This window comes from Ranitomeya imitator, chromosome 7 (assembly GCF_032444005.1).
Source record: "Ranitomeya imitator isolate aRanImi1 chromosome 7, aRanImi1.pri, whole genome shotgun sequence".
NCBI classification, from domain to species: Eukaryota; Metazoa; Chordata; class Amphibia; order Anura; family Dendrobatidae; genus Ranitomeya; species Ranitomeya imitator.
The window spans coordinates 56,802,362-56,822,605 of NC_091288.1; the positions used below are offsets into that span (position 1 = coordinate 56,802,362).

The window sequence follows — 20,244 nt, forward strand, 5'->3', positions numbered from 1 at the left end:
AGCGACTCAGAGCTTAGCAGAGGAAGGTACTCCTTTTTAGTAAAATGGACAGAACACCAGAAAGCTATACCTTCTAGCACTGACAAATGACCACAACCCAAACTCTGATATTTATTAGATCAAGGTTACACCCACATACCTCCCCTTGGGTGAGCTCATATATGGGGCTGGTAGTGAGATGTGCTACCTCTTATAGACGTTTATGAGACCCCCACTTTCAGGATATCGTTGCCCCTGGAGGTCCCAGGTGGGAGATATGGTTGTCATGTTTCCTACCATGATATTACTTTTCTATAGAGATGAAACATGGCATAAATAGCTTCATCCATCTGGCCATTATTAAATTGGAGGCGTTCGCCCAGCCTTACGGTGATGTGAGTGCATGCGTTATGTTTTTCCTTATGCTACGACTCTGAAAATATATCTCCCATAAATATCGGATCGATGCAAACCCCAATATTCATCACTGTCCACTGGCCCCAGTAAGCCTGAGAAAATTCCTTAGAAGCGGAGGAGTACAGGGGCTTCTTCTGTTCAGAATATACAAATCCTAGCCTTGTTGGCTCGTTTTCATCAGATCCCCCTGTGGTAATTACCTGTTTACGAAAGGAGGCCCTACTTCAATGGAGGTTGATATATCAGCTCTTTCTCACTTCCCCAGTTGTAATTAATCCTATAAGTTCAATGTCAGGGTGATATGTCCCCTCTCCAAAGATGTCTTTATGAATTTTACAATTATTTTTCAAAGACAGAGACTTATTCCTGTGAGTGAACAGGGCATCCACCAAATAAGTAAAGTTTACAGGTTGATTTGTAGCCTCTTTTCTGTAAGTCTGTACATATATCAAAGCGTTAAAAGGAATACTGGAACGGGCGAAAACGTGTCATACTTAAGGCCTCAAGGAAATGCATGACATAGAGATTTAAAGAGCCCCAAAGAGAGTGTCCTTGTGTTATGCACTATCCTGTAGACTCTTTTTTTCCCTAGAGATCCCCTTTTAAGTATTTGCATAGCTACTATAACTGCTCTTCTTTCTTCGGTTCCATGTTTTCAGATCTGACGATGAATATTGTAATCAGATGTTATGGAGCAGATGTGAATATCCAGCACTAGCTATCACTTACTGTCCTGCAATTTCTGCAGACAAGACATAAGCAGGTCAGCGAGCAGGAGGGTCACATTCTACAGAGCCAGACATGATCTACCCCCATGTAAGCTCCTCTCTTCCCCCTCCGCCCTCTTCCCATCTGTCTCCCTACTGCCAAATCTATGTTTAACTCCTACTTGTTCGGTCCCATAGGACTAAGCACATGACCAATTTTGGCCTCATTTTTTATTGCACTGTTTTATATGTAATATTTTACTGTTGCACGTTTTTTCACATATATTAAATGCTAATTATCATTAACACCCCCTTAGTATACCGAACAAAAGATATGCTTCTTTATATTGATTATTACACCATATCACTATAGCAATTTGTAAAACTACCAGTGTTCTTTCAGATTGCAACATATTTTCGAGGATTTTTTGTCCGGATTACCTGATGAAAATTTTTCTAATTTGATCCACGTATTATTTTTACATTTAGGTTAGAAACTGACCTGGAATTTCAATGTTTTTTTGAGGGTTTGCATCAGTTCATGTAAAGAAGATGCCTAGAACTGTGAGCATTTGTTTTTTTTAAGAGAGCAACAAATTGTACAAAATAACTGAAAACTTCAGTGTGCATAACTATTCACTCCCTAAAGTCAGTATTTTGTAGAGACTCATTTTGCAGCAATTACAGCTGCAAATCGGTTTGGACAAGTCTCTTTGAATTTTTCACATCTTGGTACTGGGGTTTTTGCCCATTCCTCAAGGCAAAACTGCTCCAGCACCTTCACGTTTGATGGCTTCCTCTGGTGAACAGCAATCTTCAGGTCTGACCACAGGTTCTCAATTGGATTAGGGTCTGGGCTTTGACTAGGCCACTCCAAAATATTTATATGTTTCCACTTAAACCACAGTGTTGCTTTAGCAGTATGTTTTGGGTCATTGTATTGTTGGAAAATGAACCTCCGACCAAGTCACCAAATCAAATCACTGGCAGAAAGAAGTTTTGCTCAAGAATATTCCCCTATGTCGCACCATCCATTTTCCCCTCTACTAGGACTATCTTCCCTGTCCTTCCTGATGAAAAACATCCCTCAGTATGATGCTACCATCACCATGTTTAACTGATGGGATGTTGTTCTTGGGGTGATGAGCTGTGTTGACATAGTGTTTACCTTGGTGGCCAAAATGTTCAATTTTGGTCTCATCTGACCACGACACCTTCCTCCATACATTTGGGGAGTCTCCCAAACTCAAAACAAGCTTTACAATTTTGTGTGTAAGTAAAGGCTTTTTTCTGCCCACTCTTCGTTGAGGCCATTTCTATAGAGTGAACGGTCGTATTGCGGTTGTATGGACAGATACTCCAGTCTCTGCTTGGCAACTCTGCAGCCCCTTCAGGGTTACCTTTGGTCTGTGAGCTACCTCGCTGATTAATGCCCTCCTTGCCTGGGCTGAGAGTTTTGGTGGGTGACCCTCTCTTGGCAGGTTTGTTGTGGTACAATGTTCTTTCTATTTGATGATAATGGATTTGATGATGCTCCGGGGATCATCAGAGATTGGGATATTTTTTATAAGCCAACCCTAACATGTCAACAACCTTGTCCCTAACTTGTTTGGAGATTTCCTTTGTCTTCATGGTGGTGCTTGCTTAGTGGTGCCTCTTGCTTAACCCCTTTGCGACCTATGATATATCTATATGTCATAGGTTACCTCCCTACCTTTGATGCGGGACCAGCGCTGAGCCAACATCTTTGCCCGCAGTGTCATGAACTGGCTTCCTGCTGCTGCCGGCGGTCACATGTACATACCCAGATAAGTCTAATTGTAAGCAAATATGGCACTTCAAAAACCGAAATAAACCCACAAGCGGACTTGCATTGACTTAGCCGCAAGAAGAGAACCATACAATTATCAATTATTATTCTATGAATCTTTATTTCAATATAAAATCACAAAAAGCAACCATATCAAAAGAACAGAGTGTTCCAAGGCGAACAGTAGGTAATGACTCCACAAAAATACCACAATATGTCTGCAACCTAGTTAGGCAGTATAAACCAGCATGAATATTAGCTATAGATATTTTACTAATCATGCTCATTATTGTTAAACTACCCTATGATAATATGCAAAAACTGGTAACACCTATAGAATTGTGCAGCCGTCAAAAGGCTTGCATGTGTCGCCAAAATATTATTCTAATCCACCCAGGTACATGCCTAAGGAAATGGCAATCCATATAAAGATATTCTTATGCATATGCAATCACATTCGGAAGTTGGTCACCAATCGCTAACATATGTAGTCATTGTATATAAAATATGGTATATACCTCTAGAGAAAATCTCCCAGCAGACCACGGGTGGTGCAGAGTGTGTACCCACGTGTTCTCCCTCGTGCGACCCGACGCGCGTTTCGCCCAGAGCTTCTTCCGGGGGCGGTCACATGTGCAGCTACTTAAAAGAAATGAATATTCATTTCTCTTAAGTAGCGGCACACGTGACCACCGGGCAGCAGCAGGAAGTCGGCTCCTGACACTGCGCGCTATAGAAAAGCAATGAATACTCACTGCTCTTTGCGCGCACAGTCCCAGTGAGTATTCCAGCATTTGTGCTAATAAGCATAAAGCAGCTGCTGGCACGGGAGCAGGATGTGCGAGGGAGCGCCGTGTAGGGGAGTGTAATTTTTTTTGTTTTTTTTAATGTTTTCTGATGGGGCTATGCTTACCAGGATGGGAATGGAGGTGGGCGCCAATTATAAGGATGGGGCCATGCATACCAGGAGCAGGGTTGGGGGGAAATCATACCAAAATAATATTATTAAAGAGAAATTAATATTCATTGCCCTCCACGCCCATGGGCATGGAATGCAGTGAATATTCATTTCTCTTTAGCAGCGGGAACAGGAGTTAGCTGCAGCCGCCGCCTCCTGCCTCCTCTGACCTGCTGCTCTGCCAATGCCATTTCCCCCCCCCTCCCCACCACAGCCAGGCTATACACTATATGCCATGATACATCCGGACTATAAGATGCATCCCCCATTTTCCTCCATATTTTTGGAGGAAAAAGTGTGTCTTATAGTCCGAAAAATACAGTACATATATTTATGTAAAAACAAAAATAAGCAAAAAATGTACACATATTTGGTATCGCCACGTCCGGAATGACCTGAGCTATCAAAGCTGACCCACTAATGAAACCCTTCAGTGAACAATGTAAGAACAATAAATAAACGTGGCAAAAAAACTACGCTTTTTCATCATACCACTGTACAAAAAGTGGAACAAAACGCGATCAAAAGACAAATGTAAACAAAATTGCTACCACTGAAAATGTCATCTTGTCATGCAAAAATAATCCACGATACTGCTCCATCAGAAAAATAAAAAAGTTTTAGCTCTCAGAATAAAGCGACGCAAAAATGATTATTTTTTCTATAAAATAGTTTTTATTGTGCAAAAGCAGCAAAACATAAAAAAATGATTATAAATGTTGTATTGTTGTAATTATTGTACTGACACATAGAATAAAGCGGTCTTACAAATTTTACCACACGTGAAACAGCATTAAAAAAAAAAAATTCCTGAGTTGCTAGTTTTTGTTTATTCTGGCTCCCAAAAATCAGAATAGAAAGCGATCAAAAAATGTAATTTGTCCGAAAATTGAATCAATAAAAACATCAACTCGTCCCGCAAGAAGAAAGTGCTCACATGACTCTGTCAGCCAAAATATGAAAAAATTATACCTATCTAAACATGGCGATGCAAAAACTTGTTTTTGCAATAAAAAGCTTTTTTTTAGTGTTTTAGTGTGTGACGGCAGCCAAACATAAAAACCCAATATAAATCAGGTATCGCTGTAATCGCACCAACCAGAAGAATAAAGCTGCCTAATCAATTACACTGCATAAGGAACGACATAAAAAATAGGTAAAACCAAAACTTCATCAGCTGTTGATTTTTTCATTTTGCCTCCCAAAGATCGCAGTAAGGCTAAGCTCACATTTATCCTGCACTCTGCCCTGAGCACTTACACTGGGGTTTCCATGTAAATCTCTGAAATATGTGATTCAGACGGCACCACCAGTGGAACATTCCCTATAATGAGGCAGATGGAGGCACTGTGGACGCCGTCTGACCTGTGATCCGGCTATGTCCGTCTTTTTAGACGTGCATAAAAGCGCTATCTGCCACAGTTTAGTGTACTTCTGAAAAGAAAGACAAGGCTGGACAGAGGCCAGATGGTGCTAAAACAATATTTTTGTGTAATTTTCATTTTCATAGATCAATGTTATAAACTTCTGTGAAGCACCAGGAGGTTTATGGTGCTTACAAGACATCTAAATAAGTTCCTTGAGGGGTCTAGTTTCCAAAATGGGACCACTTGTATGGGGTTTCCACCGTTTAAGCACATTAGAGGCTCTCCAAATACAACATGGCATCCGTTAATGATGACAGCAAATTTTTTATTAAAAAACTCAAATGACGCTCCAAACAGTAGTTTTCCTCCACATATTGGCTATCTGCGTATTCAGGAAAGATTGCAAAACAAATTTTATGCTGCATTTGATCCTATTACTTTTGTGAAAATAGTAAAGAAAATGGGGCGATAAGATCATTTTTGTGGGAAAAATGTGATTTATTTATTTTTACGGCTCATCGTTATAAACTTCTGTGATGCTCCTGTGGGTTCAAGGTGCTCAACACACATCTAGATAAGTTCCTTCTGAGGTCTAGGTTCCAAAATGGAGACACTTGTGGGGGTTTCTACTGCTTAGGCACATCAGGGGGTCGCCAAATGTGACATGGTGTCCGCTAATGATTCCTGCAAATTTTTAATTCAAGAAGTCCAATGGCGCTACTTCCCTTCTGATCCCTGCCGTGCGCCCAAACAGTAGTTTTCCCACATATAGGGTATCAGTGTGCACAGGATAAATTGGACAACAAATGTTGGAATCCATTTTCTCCCTTGTAAAAATACAAGATGGGGGTCTAAAGTTTTTGAAAAAAAGTAAAATGTTAATTTTTTCCTTCCTCATTGCTTCAGTTCCCGTGAAGCACCTGGAGAGTTAATACACTACCTTAATGAGGGGTGCAGTTTTTAGAATAGTGTCAATTTTGGGTGTTTCCTGTCATATAGACCCCTCAAAGTCACTTCAGATGTGATGTGGAAATGGTTTTGTAAACTTTGATGTAAAAATGAAAAATCGCTGGTCAAATTTTAACCTTTCTAACTTAACAATAAGAAATTATGTTTCAAACATTGTGCTGATGTAAAGTAGATATGTGGGAAATGTTATTAATTTCCTATTTTGTGTGACATAAATCTCTGATTTAGGGGCATAAAAATTAAAAGTTTGAAAATTAATAAATTTTGTTAAATTTCCATTTTTTTACAAATAAACGCAAGTTACATCAAATACATTTTACCACTATCATGAAGATCAATATGCCATGAAGAAACTGTCTCAGAACCATCAGGATCCGTTGAGGCGTTCCAGTTATCACCACATTAATTGACACTGGTAAGAATTGTAAAATTTGGCCTAGTCATGAAGACGAAAACAGGCTCGGAGGTGATGGGGTTTTGTTAGCCTTTTAGGGTTATGGCTTGTTCACTATCATCGTTAGGAAAGGCCAGGTAATGAAAATTTCCCAGCTTTAGAAAAACCCAGCCTCCTTTAAATTTGTGCCAAAAACAGCAGCCATGGGTTCTTCTAAGCAGCTAGCCAAGCACTCTGAAAATGAAAATGGTGGAGGTCCATAATGCAGAAGAAGGCTATAAGAAGATAACACAGCGTTTTCAAGTTGCCCTTTCCTCAGTTTGAAATGTAACTGAGAAATGCCAGTTAACAAGAACAGTGGAGGTGAAAATAAGGTCTGCAAAATTTCAACAAATTCTTGATGCAAACATAACACCATCTGTAAAACAGCTGAAGTTGAAAAGAGGATGGCTTCTACAAATGGATAATGGCCCTAAACACATGTTAAAATCCACAACAGACTACCTGAAAAGGTGCAAGCGAAAGGTTTTAAAATGGCCCTCACAGTCCCCTGATCTGAACATCATTGAAAATCTGTGACCAGACCCCAAAAGAGCAGTGCATGCAAAATAATCCACAAATTTCACAGAACTGAAAGAATTTTCCCAGAATTTGTCTGGCTATAAAAAACATTTACAAGCTGTGATACTTGCAAAAGGGGGTACTAACAACACAGGGTGCCCAAACTTTTGCATTGTTCCATTTTCCTTTTTGTAATTTCTAAGATGTAAAAGATGAAAATGTTTATGTATTGTTGCTTAAAATACAAATTAAATGTGTAATTTTTAATTTTAGGCCATTTAAAGACCATTTCTTCAACTTGCTTAACTGTTCGCAATAACAATAATTTTGACCAGGTTCGGTCTGACCGTTTAAATCCCAGAGAAGCTGCCATCTTTATCCTTGGGCCAGCATGATTGGCTATTATGCCTCTGCAGTTTTTGTCTGCTGAGGAATAGTGATGAGTGAGTATACTCGTTGCTCAGGTTTTCCCGAGCATGCTCGGATGATTTCCGAGTATTTGTGACTGCTCGGAGATTTAGTTTTCCTTGCCGCAGCTGGATGATTTGCGGCTACTTGACAGCTTGATTACATATGGGGATTTCCTAGCAACCAGGCAGCCCCCACATGTACTCAGGCTGGCAAGCAGCCGTAAATCATGCAGCTGCCTCAACAAAAACTAATTCCCCGAGTCACAAATACTCGGAGATCACCCGAGCATGCTCGGGAAAACCCGAGCAACGAGTATACTCACTCATCACTACTGAGGAACTCTCATTTATTTAGGAGGGAGAAACGTGTCCGGACCGCTACCTTTTACCTGCGGTTGATGGGACCGCTATCTTGAGATGAGATTAGCCATGTGCATAGGTGGCAAGATATCTACGCTAAGTATACAAAACTTTTAGAGCTGGTTTATTTTTTTTTATTTTTTTTACACACTTATATAATGCCATTAACTCCACAGCGCTTTACAGACATTATGATCACTGTCCCCATTGGGGCTCACAATTTAGATTCCTTGTCAGTATGTCTTTGGAGTGTGGGAGGAAACAAGAGAACTCAGAGGAAACCCATGCAAACATGGGGAGAACATACAGACCCCTTTCATATGTTGTCCTTGGTGGGATTTGAACCCAGGACTCCAGCTCTGCAAGGGTGCTGTGATACCCACTGAGCCACCATGCTGCCCATATTATTATTTATCCAGTATAAGCATCTATAAGTATTAAGGTCTTTTAACAAGGAAAGCTTATAGGATCAGCCATCGTTGAGTGATAACGCCATATCGATGTCATGGTGCCAACCTCCACAACCAGGTAGGGAACAGACTCTCAAAAGCATCATAATAGGGTTGATGTTTAATGTCTTTGTTGTGTCCGGACTGACTGTCCGTAATGATATTTATACAGTTCTACTTTAATTAATTAGGTATTTTAAATTTTTACTAGTAAAGATTTATGTATTTTATAGGAAGGATATTGTTTCTGGCACTTAATTGAAGTTCCATATCCCATTTATCCAATACACGTAATCACTATATCACTGGTCACAGGAAATCCCAAATTCATAAGAGACAGCTAAACTCCTCTGCGCACTATGATCATGTCCCGTTTAGCTCAAATATCCCAACCCTCATTACGGTGTTACCATTAATGCTAACTCATTCTAGTCTAATTATTGGTATATAATGACAAGTTAATCACTGAGAACATTGTATTACAGATGTATAATACATTGCTAGCCAACTATTGGCTCTGCTTCATTAGCAACTGAAGGTTAACTAGAAGGTGCAACATTGATTTGGTAGGGAGACAGCATTGTTTCCTGCCCCGAGGATGCACGTCCTATGACATGTGTTTGGATTCCCACTCTTCTCTCCTCGCTCCCCTTCACGCCCTTCTGAAGGGATTAATACAACAAGATCAGGGTCACCTCCCTCTTATAGAGCCGACCTTGCTGTGGGACATGGCAGAGGTTACTTATAGGATGACAGTGAGCAGGGTCTTCAGCCTTGGATGTCACCCACCCTGATCACAGATCCTGCTGAACCTGGTAAGTCTTCAAATGACTGGGTTATAATGAGTTAAATACCTATATTTATTTTCCAAGTAGGAGCCTTTCGAAACTTTTGAGGTCAATGATTTATTTTTTTTAAACTGTTTTTTTTAAAAGGTAGAAATAAGAAAGAAGAATTACTAGGTGGCTGAATGTAGTTCTCGTGACGACTGGAATTGTGGGTTACAAATCATCTGGCGATAGATAATGTATAACTGGTCAAGGAAGGTTGGACTTGATGGACTTAGGTCTTTAATAGTGATGACGAGTATACTCATTGCTCGGGTTTTCCCGAGCATGCTCTGGTGACCTCCGAGTATTTATGACTGCTCGGAGATTTACTTTTCAACACGGCAGCTGAATGATTTACAGCTACTAGCTAGTTTGAGTACATGTGGGGGTTGCCTGGATGTTAGGGAATCTCCACATGTACTCAGCCTGGCTAGTAGCTGTAAATCATCCAGCTGCGGCGAAGAAAACTAAATCTCCGAGCAGTCATAAATACTCGGAAACCACCTGAGCAACGAGTACACTCGCTCATCACTAGTCTTTAATCAACTCATGTAACTATGTACAGTACTTATTATATTTTTGGAAATAGCTTTCGAAATTGAAATGGTCTTTTTTCTAAAATCAGCTGTTGGCTTACAAACTCAACTCCAATATATTTCAAAACGTTACTAAATATAAAAAATATACTAAAAATGGAGCATAAACTATAGTGATGAGCAAATGTGCTGGGATAAGGTGTTATCCGAGCATGCTCGTGTCTTAACTGAGTGTCTTCAGCGTTCTCGAAAAATATGTTTGAGTCCCCGCTGTTCGACAGCCCAACACACGCCGGGATTACGGCTGTCGAACAGCCGCGAGACATGCAGCCGCGGGGACTCGAACATATTTTTTGAGCCCGCCGAAGACACTCGGTTGACACATTGGTATGCTCGGATAACACCTTATCCCAGCACATTCGCTCGTCACTAATAAACTGCATCTGATCTAGCAGTATTTTTCCAACACAGTTTATACGTGATCATAATATCTTTCATTTAACAATAATGGTGCACCCACTTTTAAACCCTCTCTGTACAATTAGTATTTTTCATATTTTATTTTTCCTTTTAAGTAGCCGATGCCATTTCAGGGGATGTTAGGAAGTCGTCACATTTTGCATGAGTTTGAGGCATCAAGTGGACTTTCCCATCGAACAACCACGAGACCTGAGCAGATGTCACATTACTTCGGAACGCCGACATTACTAGGGCACAAGATACAATTTATACATAGATTAATGGCATTTGTCTATTACATGTGCAGTAGCATTTGCCGGCTGTAGATACTGATGTGGACGTAGGAGGGGGGTGACGGGGACAACAGAATGGTTTTTAATCTGGAGGTTTTAATCCTCACTTCTATCAATCAGTAAAACTAGACACATTTGATATGAAAGCCAGGCTGGCGATTAACTCTTTGCTTTCTAGGTCATCATTTGACCTTGATGCGGATCTGCCATTTTATTTTTGATCATTTGCATTTTTTGGGGGGCAAACAATTCATCAATATCTGCAGCTATATTCGTCCAGTTGTTGATAGATCATACACGTCCAGTATATGCGCTTATTCATTTATTCATACGTAGGGTATGCAGAGCTTCCATCACCACAGATATGAATCAGGAGATTAAAGGGCATTAGACCCCTCCTTTCTCTTCAGTACCCATGAGTATGTGCCAGAAGCTTTTACGTGCATCGTTTCATCCTCGATGCCAGCCTGAGATATTTTAGCTGACTCTTTAAAAAAATAAATAAAAATAATAATAATAATAATTTAAAAAAAAAAATCTCTCTCTATATAGATGATGGTTTAGCACATATAGCTATACAGTAAAATGCAGCATTGGTTATTACTAATTTTTTTAGACTGGTTATTGGCTGGGAATATTCCATTTGTCCTACATAATTACGCTCCCCGCACTCCAGAAACCCTTTACAAGGGCTCTGCCTCTGCTGCCTGTGGCATTTGCCCCATATATGCCTGAATGGAGTCCAGTCGCGGCAATCAGAGGCAGCTGTAGGAAATATTGAGTGAGCACCTACAGCCGTGAATCCCATTTACAGAAAATAAGGGTTTTGGGAAAGAAATTAGGTCACATGCGCACCGCTGCTGGTCATGTGGCTTCCTCGTAGGGCCAATAAGGTTTTTTCGTTTTAAGAGCTCGGAACGAAAACCTCTGTTGGAATTTACTTATTCTTTTTTTTTCCTTGCCATTTCTGATTTTCTCCAAGCGGTGAAAGGACTACATCACCACCAAAGAACCCTATCGAAATAATCCTTAAAATACAGAGCGGCCAAGATCGACCAACGTGTAGTGAGTACGGTAAGTGGACTGATGGCTGGTATCGTTCATGGTCATAGTCATTAATGGAAATGTGTCAGAAATATTAACATACATTTTGTTTCAATGGTAACTGGGATAGGGATCTTGGTAGATAATTGTAGGAGAATATGCCTGATGTACCTTGCTATTTATCTCATGCTCATTAAATATTCTATTTTTCCTTTATTTCCATCTTCATTCATTCATTCCTTTATTATGTTCAGCTACTGTTTTATCCATTTCCTATAATAAAAAGAGACAGATTCAACAATTACTATATTATATTATTATGCTATAAAATATAGTGAAATTATTTGGAAAATTCAAAATTGTCTGTTTACTGCTCATCTGTTGTAGCTCAATCTCCGATCGAGCCCCAATCTGGTGGAAAAACCAATAATATCATAATATCATGTCTCCCAGCCCTTAGGCAACCATTTTGTGAGACATATCAGTACGCATTTTTTTTTACCATTTCCTCCATCTCACAAGCGACATCTTTGTCTGGCAATTTTATATCATCACCTTTACTTACATACACAAGTCATCATGAAAACGGAGCCAAGGTCATTTTATCCATACCTGGATTTATAGAATTTTGTTCCATCCTTCGTCCGTCCTTTTACATTTGTCCTCATTGTGTCCTTGTTCCAAAATATCTTCTCTCTATAATTGTGTAGATTTTTAAATGGTGTCCTATAAAAAGAAATGGCTACATTTATTCTTTTTATTCCTATATAGTGCTGTTAGGTTTAGCCATGATACATCTAGTATATTATCTCATCTCTTTGCATGCACTTGTATGTCAATGGCTCCATATAAATCTCATCAGCCTGGCTGGAAAATTGGATAAAATTAGCAAAATTGGTATTTTTATTTCATGGTAGTATTAACATTTGATACTGTATATAGGGGTTTACGCAAAGTCACATACTCGTCTATACTAGAGATACGTGGGCAAAGTATGGAAAAAATCTCAGTTTCAGAAAAAAAATGAAACTGTTTGTCTAGCGCCTCCTTCAGGTAGTGACCTTGCAGATCAATGTCTGGGCCATGATAGAGGAATATGTGGATATAAAGTCACATTATTGGGGTTAATATTATTTTCTTTATTTCGGAAGACAATTTGTTAACTGATATTTTACCTAAAATAATCAATATTTCTCTCTTGGATTTGGTATAATACTCTATGTTGGCAGAGTGGATTGAGACTTATAGATATTAGCACGTCCAATGTAGTATTTTATGTAGAATGTTTGGTTGCATCACGTAAAAGGTCCATGTTTTTTATGCAATCATTGTCTTCAATGGTGATGTCTTACTTTTATGTGTTAGGATTATAGTGAATAAATATCTGCTCATCATAAAACACATTTATGTACTGTAGATTGCCAAAAATTGTACCTGTATATTAACAAATGGATTCCCAAGGCCTAATATATTGTAAAATAATGGATCAAGGTAATTGTGAATCTCATGTTGATATCTGATTGTAGTATTGTAAATGTCTCCGGGTTAATGCGGGCCCTCGGGTAAAATAGTTCCAGGGGGCTCCACTTTGTTTTAGATTTTTTTTTCTCCATGCTTTCCAAGAGCTATAACTTTTTTATTTCTTTTCGGGTCAATAGCGTTGTATCAGGGCTTGTTTCTTTATGGTATGAGCTATAATTTTTATCATTAGCATTTTGAGGTCCATATGACATTCTTATCAATTTTATTCCAATATTTTAGATGGCAAACTGATCATAAACAAACGATTCTGATATTGTTTTTTTTTCTCTTTTATTTTGGAGGAGTGATGCAAACTTTTGTACTTTTTAAAAATATTTTTAATTTTGTTTTACGGTATTTTTACATTTTTTTTATTGATCCACCCATAGGGGATTTGAACCTGTGATCATTTGATTGCTTTAACAGAATGCTACAATACTGTAATATTACAGTGTAGTGTAAATACCAGTCTCCTATGAAGCACAATAACAGGTTGGGCTTTATAGTTTTAAAAACATGGCAGACACATGATCTTCAATAGACCCCAGTCTGCTATGACAATGCAGCTGACAGCCAAGATTGCCTTGCGCAGGCGTGTACTATGGAGGACAGAGAATGACCTTCAATCCAATATTGCAGCCAGCATGCAGCCAGCGGGTAAGGAAAGGGTGAATCAAACACCCGAAAACTCCGCCCATATGACCCAAAACCAGTCCCGCCAAATTCAGGTGACAGAGTCCCTTTAAGTTAACTCCGATCACTGCAGTTTCTGCAGTTGCAGTAGTGCTTGAAAGTTTGTGAACCCTTCGGAATTTTTTAAATGAGGAAAATGATCCAATCTTACATGTCTGGGAACGTCAATAGTATGAGAACCTTTAGGATTAGCAGTTAATCTGAAAGTGAAATTAGATTATGTCCTTTCCAATCAATGGGATGACAATCAGCTGTGAGTAGATGACCTGTTTTATTAAAGGAGCAGGAGTCAGATCTTCATAACACGTTTGTGGACATGTATCATGGCATGAACAAAGGTGATTTATGAGGATCTTAGAAGAAGAGTTTTTGAAGCTCACCAGGCTGGAAAAGATTACAAAACCATCTATAAAGAGTTTGGACTCCACGAAAACACAGATTGCATACAAAAAGAAAATTCAGTACTATTATTACCCTCCCCATGAGTATGTGACCACCATAGATCACTCCAAGAGCAAGGAGTATAATAGTCCACAAGGTCACAAAGGAACCCAGGCAGGCTCCATGTACATAACATTATATACAGTTATGCTCAAAAGTTTATATACCCTTTCAGAATTTTTGCTTTCTTGGCCTTTTTTTCAGAGAATATGAATGATAACACCAAAACTTTTTCTCCACTCATGGTTAGTGGTTGTGTGAAGCCCTTTATTGTCAAGCTACTGCGGTTTCTTTTTTTTTAAAATTATAATGACAACCCAAAACCTCCTAATGACCCTGATCAAAAGTTACATACCCCATTTCTTAATACCGTGCATTGCTCCCTCTAACATCAATGACAGCTTGAAGACTTTTGTGTTAGTTGTTTGTGAGGTTCGTTATTTTCTCAGATGGTAAAGCTGCCCACTCTTCTTGGCAAAAAGCCTCCAATTCATGTACATTCCTGTGCTGTCTAGCATGAACTGCATGCTTGAGATCTCCCCAGAGTGGTTCAATGATATTGAGGTCAGGAGCCTGAGATGGCCACTCCAGAACCTTCACTTTGTTCTGCTGTAGCCAATGACAGGTCGACTTGGCCTTGTGTGTTAGATTGTTGTCATGTTGGAATGTCCAAGTACTTCCCATGTGCAGCTTCCAGGCTGATGAGTGCAAATTTGCCATTAGTATTTGCTAATAACGTGCTGCATTCATCTTTCCTTCAACTTTGACCAAGCTTCCTGTGCCTTTGTAGCTCACACATCCCCAAAACATCAGTGATCCACCTCCGTGCTTTACAGTAGGAATGGTGTTCCATTCATCATAGGTCTTGTTGACCTCTCTTCAAATGTAACATTTATGGTTGTGGCCAAAAAGTTAAATTTTTAGTCTCATCACTCCAAATTACCTTGTTCCAGAAGTTTGAGGCTTGTCTCTGTGCTCTTCTGCGTATTGTAGGCGAGATAGATACTTTGTGGCATTTGTGCAGTAATGGCTTTCTTCTGGCGACTCAACCATGCAGCCCATTTTCTTCAAGTGCCTCCTTATTGTGCATGTGGAAACAGCCACATCGCTAGTTTTCAGAGAGTCCTGTATTTTAGCTGATGCTATTTGTGGGTTTTTCTTTGCATCCTGAACAATTTTCCTGGCAGTTGTGGATGACATTTTTGTTGGTCTACCTGACCATGGTTTTGATTTTACAGAGCCCCTGATTTTCCATTTGTTAATTATAGTTTGAACGCTGCTGACTGGCATTATCAATTCCTTGGATATCTTTTTGTATCCCTTTCCTGTTTTATACATTTCAGCTACCTTTTCCCATAGATCCATTGACAATTCTTTTGCTTTCCTCATGACTCACAATCCAGAAACATCAGTGGCTGGATGAAAGTTGCAAGAGTCTGTCTGGATCCCAGAAACTCACTCAGCTTTTATGCACACACACTGATTACAACCAAACAGGTCACAGGTGAGGATGTTACCTTTAGTAGCCATTCAAACCCATTTGTGTCAACTTCTGTGCATGTTGTCAAACCAAAATCACCAGGGTATGTGAACTTTTGATTAGGGTCATTTGGATATTTTGGGTTGTCATTATGATTTAAAAAGAGAAGTCAGAGTAGTTTGACAATAAATGGCTTCACCCAACCACTAACCATGAGTGGAGAAAAAGTTTTGGTGTTATCAATCATTCCATGCACATGTCTGATTTTTTTCCTTGGACAGAAAAAAATAACAGCATGCATGATTTGCATCCGATATTTAGATCGCACTCGGCCATGCAAGTCAATGAGTCAATGAAAAACATTGGATGGCAATTTTCATGGATTGACACATTGGAGATGAGGGAGAAATTTTTTTTCCATCTTCTCCACATCCATCAAAATCAGATCACACTGTGATAAAGCTCTGATCCTTAGGCCGAAATCACACTACTGTAAAATACGGCCGAGTGCTATGCGAGAAAACATCGCATTGCACTCGGCTCAGTGTGAATCTATGGGGCAGCTCACATCAGCATTTATTTTCTCAGCCGTATTTGGCGCGCGTGTAAAATTGCAGCAAGACTCACCAATGCAAGCCTATGGGTGCTAGAAAAAAAATTGCACTGTACTTGGGCCATGCGAGTGCTGTCTGATTTTTACACACCAATGTCATTTGAAAAGCCGGAAATGTATCTGCCACATTATACAGGGCCAGCTCCAGGTTTTTGAGGGCCCCGGGCGAAAGAGTCTCAGTGGGCCCCCCCTTTAACACATACCACGATTCATGATTGAATATAAACACAGCCATGTAGTATATAACACAGCCATGTAGCATATAACACAGCCACGTAGTATATAGCACAGCCACATAGCATATAACACAGCCACGTAGTATATAGCACAGCCCACGTAGCATATAACAGCCCATATAGTATATAGCACAGCCACATAGTATATAGCACAGCCCACGTAGCATATAACAGCCCACGTAGTATATAGAACAGCCATGTAGTATATAGAGACACTTGCCTCATATAGTGCTGCACAAACGTTATGGCCCCATAGATGCTCCATACAGACACTTGCCCCATATAGTGCTGCACAAACGTTATGGCCTCATATAGACACTTGCCCCATATAGTGCTGCACAAACATTATGGCCCCATACAGACACTTGCCCTATATAGTGCTGCACAAACGTTATGGCCCCATATAGACACTTGCCCCATATAATGCTGCACAAACGTTATGGCCCCATATAGACACTGGCCCCATATAATGCTGCACAAACGTTATGGCCCCATATAGACACTTGCCCCATATAGTGCTGCACAAACGTTATGGCCCCATAAGAAGCTACATACAGAGACACTGCCCCATTTGCTGTTGTTGCGATAAAAAAAAAAATCACATACTCACCTCTCCGTCGCTCAGGCCCCCAGCACTTTCAATATTCACCTGTCCTTGTTCCAGCCGCCGCTCCATGTTCTTCTGCACTGACGTTCAGGCAGAGGGCGCACACTAACCACGTCACCGCACCCTCTGACCTCAGCGTCACTGCAGAAGACTCTGAAGACGGAGGCAGAGCGGCGGCTGGAACAAGGAGCAGGTGAATATCGTGCAGCGCTGCGCTCCCATCCCCGTTATACTCATCTGCTCCTGGAGCGGTGCAGTCCCTGCTTCCCGGCGCGGCAGCTTCTTCCTGTACTGAGCGGTCACCATTACCGCTCATTACAGTAATGAATAAGCGGCTCCACCCTTATGGGAGGTGGAGCCGCATATTCATTACTGTAATGAGCGGTACAATGTGACCGCTTAGTACAGGAAGAAGCTGGGGAGCCAGGGACCTGCAGGGACCGCGCCAGCCGCCAGGAGTAGGTAGGTGAGTATAATTAGACAGCCCCCAGCTGCTCCCCCTTCCGATGGTCCTAGGCACTGGCAGCTGCCTGCCTGCTCCTAAAGCTGGCCCTGAATGGGCCCCCCTGTCTCGCCAAGGCCCCGGCACTTGCCCGGGTACGCCGGGTGCTGATGCCGACCCTAGCCACATACAGTAAAATCACAGAGTGACAGGCTAGAATAGATAGAATAGATATATACACATACAGCTCTGGGACAAAATTAAGAGACCACTGCAAAATTTTCGGTTTGTCTGATTTTTCTCTTTATAGGTATATTTTTGAGTGTAAATGTAAATTGTGCTTTTATTCTATACACTACTGACAACATATCTCCGAAGTTCCAAGCAATAAATTTTGCATTTATTTTCTGAAAATGAGAAATGGTCAAAATAACAAAAAAATGCATTGCTTGCAGACCTCAAATAATGCAAAAAAAACAAGATCATAATCATTTAGAAACAACAATACTAATGTTTTAACTCAGTGAGAGTTCAGAAATCAATATTTTGTGGAATAACCATGATTTTTAATCACAGTTCTCATGTGTCTTGGCATGCTTTCCACCAGTCTTTCACACTGCTTTTGGGTGACCTTATGCCACTCCTGGTACAAAAATGTAAGCAGTTCTTCTTTGCTCAGTGGCTTGTGAATATCCATCTTCCTCTTGATTACATTCCAGAGGTTTTTAATGGGGGTTCAGGTCTGGATATTGGGCTGCCCATGACAGGGATTTGATGTGGTGGTCCTTCATCCACACCTTGATTGACCTAGCTGTGTTGCATGGCGCATTGTCCTGCTGGAAAAACAGTCCTCAGAGTTGGGGAACATTGTCTGAACAGAAGGAATCAACTGTTTTTCCTGGATAACCTTGTATGCAGCTTGATTAATGCGTCCTTTGCAAAGAACAACCTGCCCAATTCCAGCCTTGCTAAAGCATCCCCAGATCATCACTGATCCTCCACCAAATTTCACAGTGGGTGCAAGACACTGGGCTTGTACGCCTCTCCAGATCTCCATCTAACCATTAGATGACCAGGTGTTGGGCAAAGCTGAAAATTAGACTCATCAGAGAAGATTACCTTACTCCAGTCCTCTATGGTCCTATCCTTATGGTCTTTGGCAAACTTCAGCCTGGCTCTCTTTTGCTTCTCATTGATTAAAGGCTTTTTTCTAGCTTTACATGACTTGAGTCCTGCCTCTTGGAGCCTGTTATGAACTGTTCTTGCCGTGCACTTCACCCAAGCTGCCATTTGCTATTCCTTTTGTAGGTCACTTGATGTCATCCTGCGGTTGCTGAGTTACATTCAAATAAGATGACGGTCATCCCGGTCATCTGTAGTTTTGTTGTCCCCAATGTCTGCTTCTTGACCTTGTTGTAATGGACTGCCCTTTAAGGATGGAGGCAACATGACGCTCACAGTGTCCCTCTGCTATTAAAGCCAGAATTGAGCCCTTCTTTTCCTCACTCAAGACTTTTCTTTTCATGTCCTTTGACATGGTTAAAAGTTATTTTTTCATTCCTATTACTTTTGGGATATTACTAGCACTTGTTTTGCCATCCAGCTTATCCTATTGCAAGAGGATTTTGAACACTACGGCAGTGTTTTTTTTATACTTTCCTTCATTAAGTAAGATTTGGTTCAGGTGATCACCTATCAGAAACACATTAAGTAGAATGAGGTGTACTCTGGTTGGAATTCAACTGACACTGGAATGGAATGGCTGTCAGATATGTACAGAAGCTGATTTTTATAAAACTTTGCAGTGGTCGCTTAATTTTTGTCAGAGCTGTATATACAGTGAGGAAAAAAAGTATTTAGTCAGCCACCAATTGTGCAAGTTCTCCCACTTAAAAAGATGAGAGAGGCCTGTAATTGACATCATAGGTAGACCTCAACTGTGAGAATCAAAATGAGAAAACAAATCCAGAAAATCACCTTGTCTGATTTGGCAAGATTTATTTTGCAAATTATGGTGGAAAATAAGCATTTGGTCATTAATAAAAGTTCATCTCAGTATTTTGTTATATATCCTTTCTTGACAACGACAGAGGTCAAACGTTTTCTGTAAGTCTTCACAAGGTTGGCACACACTGTTGGTGGTACGTTGGCCCATTCCTCCATGCAGATCTCTTCTAGAACAGTGATGTTTTGGGCCTGTCAGTGGGCAACATGGACTTTCAACTCCTTCCAAAGCTTTTCTATGGGGTTGAGATCATGAGACTGGCTAGACCACTCCAGGATCTTCATATGCCTCTTACGAAGACACTCCTTCGTTGCCCTGGCGGTGTGCTTGTAAATTTTTTTAACTAGCAGAGGGAAAGCCGACGGCTGGGGGCAGATGTTTATTGCCTGGGAAAGGGGTAATACCCATGGATTTTCCAAGGCTATTGATATCAGCTCACAAATGTATATGTAGCCTTTACTGGCTATTAAAATGGAGGACCCTAAAAAAATGATGAAGGTTCCCCCTATCTAATATATAATTGCCTAGAATACTACTTCCTGCAATTTGTGCCAACTTCCTGTCCGGAGCTAATGTCCGGAGCTAATGTCCGGAGCTAATGTCCAGAGATAAGTGACGTCAACAGTGTCCAGTGTCTGAATGGTTGCCGCCTGCTGCGAGCGA

The 20,244-nt window shown here is 40.5% G+C and overlaps 1 protein-coding gene across 1 annotated transcript in view; it reads left to right on the top strand.

The window, feature by feature from the left end:
* The first annotated feature begins 9,117 nt into the window (after positions 1 to 9,117).
* Positions 9,118 to 20,244, top strand: part of PCBP3 (poly(rC) binding protein 3) — a 73,558-nt gene continuing 62,431 nt past the window's right edge. Inside the window, exons 1-2 of the mRNA XM_069733257.1 lie at positions 9,118 to 9,196; positions 11,482 to 11,573. The gene's annotated coding sequence lies outside the window, so the exon portion shown is untranslated. The remainder of the gene's footprint in view (positions 9,197 to 11,481; positions 11,574 to 20,244) is intronic.